This window comes from Rhinoderma darwinii, unplaced genomic scaffold (genome assembly GCF_050947455.1).
Source record: "Rhinoderma darwinii isolate aRhiDar2 unplaced genomic scaffold, aRhiDar2.hap1 Scaffold_3434, whole genome shotgun sequence".
NCBI classification, from domain to species: Eukaryota; Metazoa; Chordata; class Amphibia; order Anura; family Rhinodermatidae; genus Rhinoderma; species Rhinoderma darwinii.
This window is the reverse complement of record NW_027463439.1, coordinates 70880-77746: the sequence shown is the minus strand read 5'-3', so window position 1 is coordinate 77746 and position 6867 is coordinate 70880. Positions and strand designations below refer to the sequence as shown.

Genomic DNA, 6867 nt, shown 5'->3' with positions numbered 1-6867 from the left:
CCTTATGTGTTGACTAAAATCAGATTCCAAAAGTGTTTTTTGTGTTTGCCATTGTTTCTGTCTTTCTGAAGGGATCTCCCCTTTTAATCCCATTATTTCAACACCTGTTGGACAATGCATGAGTGATAATGAGCTAATTGATTAAATGCAATTAATGAATACATTGCCACCTCTTGTTTTGTGTCGTCTGTGTGTCTGTGTTTCCGGCATTTCACATTGGAACAGCTCATTCACCTTCCTTGTCTTCTCTCCGCCCTCCCTTTTAGGTAAGTTAAAGAGCTGCACCTGAGCCAGCCACTGATTGATGCAGCACCACAGTCAAATAGTGGAGTGGAGTAGGGGAACAGCAAACAGCCATTAAAGCCGCCCGCCCGCCCGCCCGCCACAATGGACCTACCTGTGTACACTAGATGGATGTGATGGAATGTACTGTCGTCCCTACATTTCAAGAAGGAGTAAGAATTGCAGTTGCAACAAAGCCTTGCTTGCCTACAAAGAGAGCAGCAATTTGGATTTGTTACTATGTTACCTAGAAGAATAACAAACTGTGCAAGGATGGAGGTTGTAGGAGCAAGGAGAAGTTGTCTGTAAAGTTGGTGGATGCTTATTTTCCATTTTGCAGTCCCTTGTCTTCCTCTTGTGGCCTCCTGGAGGCAACTAGCTGTGCAAAAAAAGACAGCCTGGCGGCCGGCTGTTGCAGTGTTGCCCTCTCAGGCAACACTGAGTGACTGACTGAGCCGCACCATCTTATATAAAGTTCAGACGGAACTTTGCACGTGTCAAAGTGGAGCCCTGAGGAGCCAGAGCCAGCTTTCTGACATCATAATGGGGCCTCAGAGATAAAAGCCTGGGCCCAGGCAGTGTTGGTCAGTGCTGCTCAGCAGGCAGCACTGGACTGGACTGGATTACAGCTGATACAAGGTGTGAAGGAACAAGGGGTGGCTGTGGGCATGCACTTGCTGCCGCTGCCAGTGTTTATCTGCATGGCAGCAGGGCATTTGGGCGTTGCCAGGAAGGCGTTTTTATGTAGATTCCTCCTCTTTCAGCACTGCATTGTGGTGCAAGCAAAAGAAGCAAATCCTGTCTGGCTTCCTCTCTGGCCTTTATTCACCTCCCGTGTAGCTGTGAGTGTGTGAGCCTGCAGGGCCCCATGGAATTGCCTAGAAGTAGGCTGAATCGCTGCAAGGGCTGAACAGCAGTATCGGGCAGGCTCGGGCAACGCGCGGCCCGTTCGGGTTGTCGCTTCTCGGCCTTTTGGCTAAGATCAAGTGTAGTACTTTAGGGTATTGCCTTGTTTCTTGGTCAGGAGGTGCCCTGGTACCCTTTTCCTTGGCCTGGGGGGATCGTTTCTCTTAGGAGAGACTTCACCCCTCTGCTGCTATTGGGGAGGAGGATTAGTCCAGGGCAACGGGGAGCGATCACCTGCCTGGTACTCCGGTACTGAAGGTATTTCTTTGGAGATTGCTGGAATTCTTTTGGAGCAGGATGGAGGAAATTCCCGAACATATGCGAACCAGGAATGCGGTCCGGTTTTTCGTGGAGGAATCTGAGAGGCAAAGGAAGGATTTGGAGTACATCACGAAGGTCCTTTTGTTGGATTTCTTTCAGCTGGAGAGATCGTGCATTTTGGCGGTGATGGACTATCCGAGGAGAGGGTGCTTTGACGTTACCTTCGCTACAGAAGAAATTTATTCAGATTTTTTGGAACGCTTGAAGGAAGGTAAAAGGGACCCAAGACTTGTGGGTGTGAAGGTAACACCACATTTTGTGCCAAACAAGAAGTTGGTGGTCGTAAAGATGTTTTCGCCTTACGTGGAGGAAGAGGACATTAAGTCATTTCTCACTAAGTTTTGTGAGGAGGTGGTGGGAAAGGGGAAAGTGTTTAACCCCTTTGGATTTTGGACTGGGAAATGGAAATTTCTTTGTAAATTTGTGAGAATTGGTGAATCTAGAAACCTATTGTTTCCTCCAGCGCGGTTTAAGATTGGAAGTGCATGTGGAAATTTTTTTTTTTTGGGAATGGATATGTTTTGTTTGAATTGTAAAGATTATGGTCATGAGAGAGAAACGTGTGAGAAAGTAATGTGTACAAAATGTCTGCAAGAGGGGCATAAGTATAATGAATGTCAGAAAGGGAAAGTATGTAATATGTGTGGAGAGGAGGGGCACATATTCAAATCATGCCCAAAGAAAAGCAAACGTGAGGTACAAGAAGAAAATAAGAAGATAGTCAAAAGAAAGGAAGCGGAAGTTAGTTTGGAAGAAGGAAAGCTTCAGAAATTGGAAGGAAGTGGGCAAAGTGATGAGAAAAAAAGGAAAAAAGCAGAGAGAAAGAAAAAAAGTGTCATTTCAGAAGAGGAAAGAGCAGAAAGAGTCAGGTTACTGGAAGAAGTAGAGCAGTTACGTAGTAAAATTAATTTTGAAAAAATGCGGAGAAGGGTGCGGCTCTGTGTAAGAGAAAATTTACCAGGGTTTCTTGAACGGTATGGTGTGCCAACGTGGTTAGCGTGCATTGTAAACTGTGAATGGGATGGTAATGATTTGCAGGAACATTTAGTGGATATGTTAGGAACTATTGCTGTTAAAAAAGGAATGTTTTTTTGATTTCTTAAAAGGAAAAAAGGAAAGAGGAAAACAAAAGTTAATTATACATTTTCAGTTTTCATTGTGATGATCTAAGTCTTTTTTATTTTGAATTTTATGATTTTTAAGACGTGATCTGAATGAAAAAAAAAAAAAAATCTGTTCTTATCAGTTTAATATCTGATACGTCCCCTATCTGGGGACCATATATTAAATGGATTTTTAGAACAGGGAGATGGAAATAGAGCTTGCTCTGTCCACTCCACGCATTGACCTGGTATTGCAGTATTTCCAGGACCGGTGCACCCTTTCCTTATGTGTTGACTAAAATCAGATTCCAAAAGTGTTTTTTGTGTTTGCCATTGTTTCTGTCTTTCTGAAGGGATCTCCCCTTTTAATCCCATTATTTCAACACCTGTTGGACAATGCATGAGTGATAATGAGCTAATTGATTAAATGCAATTAATGAATACATTGCCACCTCTTGTTTTGTGTCGTCTGTGTGTCTGTGTTTCCGGCATTTCACATTGGAACAGCTCATTCACCTTCCTTGTCTTCTCTCCGCCCTCCCTTTTAGGTAAGTTAAAGAGCTGCACCTGAGCCAGCCACTGATTGATGCAGCACCACAGTCAAATAGTGGAGTGGAGTAGGGGAACAGCAAACAGCCATTAAAGCCGCCCGCCCGCCCGCCCGCCACAATGGACCTACCTGTGTACACTAGATGGATGTGATGGAATGTACTGTCGTCCCTACATTTCAAGAAGGAGTAAGAATTGCAGTTGCAACAAAGCCTTGCTTGCCTACAAAGAGAGCAGCAATTTGGATTTGTTACTATGTTACCTAGAAGAATAACAAACTGTGCAAGGATGGAGGTTGTAGGAGCAAGGAGAAGTTGTCTGTAAAGTTGGTGGATGCTTATTTTCCATTTTGCAGTCCCTTGTCTCCCTCTTGTGGCCTCCTGGAGGCAACTAGCTGTGCAAAAAAAGACAGCCTGGCGGCCGGCTGTTGCAGTGTTGCCCTCTCAGGCAACACTGAGTGACTGACTGAGCCGCACCATCTTATATAAAGTTCAGACGGAACTTTGCACGTGTCAAAGTGGAGCCCTGAGGAGCCAGAGCCAGCTTTCTGACATCATAATGGGGCCTCAGAGATAAAAGCCTGGGCCCAGGCAGTGTTGGTCAGTGCTGCTCAGCAGGCAGCACTGGACTGGACTGGATTACAGCTGATACAAGGTGTGAAGGAACAAGGGGTGGCTGTGGGCATGCACTTGCTGCCGCTGCCAGTGTTTATCTGCATGGCAGCAGGGCATTTGGGCGTTGCCAGGAAGGCGTTTTTATGTAGATTCCTCCTCTTTCAGCACTGCATTGTGGTGCAAGCAAAAGAAGCAAATCCTGTCTGGCTTCCTCTCCGGCCTTTATTCACCTCCCGTGTAGCTGTGAGTGTGTGAGCCTGCAGGGCCCCATGGAATTGCCTAGAAGTAGGCTGAATCACTGCAAGGGCTGAACAGCAGTATCGGGCAGGCCCGGGCAACGCGCGGCCCGTTCGGGTTATCGCTTCTCGGCCTTCTGGCTGAGATCAAGTGTAGTGCTGATTACTTGTAGTCAGTGCTGCCTGGTCTTGGTTAGGAGGTGCTCAGGTACCCTCTCTCTCGGCCTCGGGGGATCGTCCAGGTTCGCCTGGACTTCACCCCCGTGCTGCTATTTGGGAGAGAGGCTTAGTCCTGTGCAACGGGTTGCGATCCACATACCCCCGTGTAGGCTTCGGCCGAAAAGGGGAGTTGCGCCCAAAGTTGCGCCTACTAAGGAGTAGCGTAACGATTCAAAAAAAACCTTACTCACCATGGACGAGGATCCATGTGAGATACCGGCTTATGCCCGGATTAAAAACACAATTCGTGTAGTGCTATCGGAGGAGAAGGCGACGACCTGCGGCTTAAAATTCGTGGTGGAGACCGTACTTGTTGGTATCTTCAACATCCAGAAGCGAGAAATTTTGGCGGTGCAGGATTACCCAAGAAGGAGGACATACGACGTTACTTTCATACAGAATGGAGTATTCCGAGATCTGCTGGCGGCTTATACGGTAAAAAATGACCCGAGACTGGACGGTGTTGATTTTTATGAGCACGTTATGGACATCACTAAAATGATAGTTATAAAGATGTACTGCCCTTTTGCCGACTTAAAAGAAGTGATGTCCTTTTTATTCCCTTATTTTAAAACTGTGAAATGTATTGGCAAAGTAATGAACGAGGTTGGTGTATGGACCTCAAAGTGGAGATTCAATGTAACGTGTTATAAAGATGCCAATTTTACAGGAGGGATAATGTTGCCGCCAGCACGTTTTAAAATAGGTGATATGGCCGGAGACTTTTATTTTTCAGGGATGCCTCCATTCTGTAGGAAGTGCCAAAAGTACGGTCACACCAAGGAGTCTTGTGACAGCACCTGTAGGAACTGCGGCAGCTCTGAGCACGAGACCAAAACTTGCCCTCTGGGGAAAAGGTGCCGTTTTTGCAGCCGAGTTGGTCACCTGTATGCTACTTGTCCCCACAGATCTAAAGAGTTGGAACAACCCGAGGACCGGCCAAGGCGTCCCGAGCGGCCCGCAGGCCAGATCACCCCTGTACAAGGAGAGGAACCCCAAGGAGGCGAGCAAGATGATATGGATACCTCCAGCAGACCCCCCCAAACAGGTGACCCTAAAGAGCAGAGGCAACAAAAACGCAGAGCCAGTGATCAGCGGACGAAAGAGCCCCCCCAGGAGACTGGGGCACAGGGTAGTTCGGATGAAGCTGATCCTACTGGCCTGCAAGAGATGCTGGGTCAGCCTGTACCTGAGGCAGAGGTCCCGGGCGGAGCGGCAGCGCTCACTAAGAGACGTAGGGCGTACTCGGAGGTGGCAGCGGGGGTGCCGATGGGAGTACCTGCCAGGTTGAAGGCAGGGAAACCAGTTGACGTGCCCCCGGAAGCGACAGCTGAAGGTCCCCCCCCTTCAAGACAGTTGGGGGATATAGGGACAGCTGCCTCCGAGGTAAGCGTGGTCCCTGAGACGTCCAGAAGCGCGATTCCTGCCCCTATAGAAGGGGAGGACGCTGCCAAAGATAGCCGAATCTTACCCGTTGAGTCCGTCTGGGACCCATTTTCAAGAAGCGCCTTAGGTATGGGGGGTCAGCTGAGTGACGGGTCTTCCTCTCAAACCTCATCGATGCGTACATTTGACTCGAGGAAATATGATGATGAGAGCTCGAGTGGGGTGTCTGGCGACGCGGAGGACTGCTGAGGCCTCCTCGGGTAAGATAAAGATAGACTGTCTCTCTCCCTTTTCCTCATGGCTGAGTTATGTGGTCTTTCCCTTAATGTAAGAAGCGTGCACTCACAGACAAGAAGAGCTGCCCTTTTCAACTACCTTTCTGTTTTTACCGCCTCAGTGTTTTTCCTACAGGAATGCTGCATACCTCACCGCATGAATTATAAAAAATATGAGGAAGACTGGAGACTCGGACCTTCAGTGTGGTCCGGGTCCAATGAATCAAAAGCCGCAGGTGTCGCCATTTTATTCAAAGGGAACGTTTTAATTAATAGTTTTTATGAAATTTTACCAGGCAGAATTTTAATGGTCAAAGCTTTTATAAACGGTGTTAGATGGCAGTTTTTAAACTTTTATGGTTGTACAGACAAAAAAGAAAGAGCAAAAATGCTAGGAATTTTACCCCTTTTTATCAATGATTCAGAACCACTTATTTTAGCTGGTGATTTTAATTGTATTTTAAAGGGGGAACGCCGGTTCTCTAATTCAGTAAGTCGAAACTATGATAAAACCCCGTCTATTTTAAAAGATATTACAGTGGATTTTAAACTTACTGATGTTTTTAAAAAAATGCAATAGGGATCTACCGGAAGAGGACGGCGTCACCTGGAGCAATGTAAACTGCAGCTCCAGGATTGATTTTATTTTTTGCTCTTATCAAATACTGCCTTTTAAATGTGATCTTAATTCTAACGTGTTTTCGGACCATAAACTTTTATATTTTAAAGTTAATTTGAACGATCAAAGGAGAACTCCGAAGAAAGCCTGGAAATTAAACGTATCCCTTTTAGAGGATCCGCAAATTTTATCCGATTTTATCACCTTTTATAAGGGCTGCAGACGGGTAAGACATCCCAATATGCTAATTGTTTCCTGGTGGGAAAAAATGAAAATAAAGATAAAAGATTTTTTTATTAAAGCTGGGATGAAGAAAGCAAAAGAAAAATCTGAATTTTATGCTAATTTAACCCCTTC

General features: G+C 46.2%; 1 non-coding gene across 1 annotated transcript; it reads left to right on the top strand.

The window, feature by feature from the left end:
- Positions 1-2700: 2700 nt before the first annotated feature.
- On the top strand, positions 2701-2894 carry LOC142706742 (U2 spliceosomal RNA). Its single transcript, XR_012868468.1, has one exon. It is a non-coding gene; the product is annotated as a U2 spliceosomal RNA (small nuclear RNA).
- The last annotated feature ends 3973 nt before the right edge of the window (positions 2895-6867 follow it).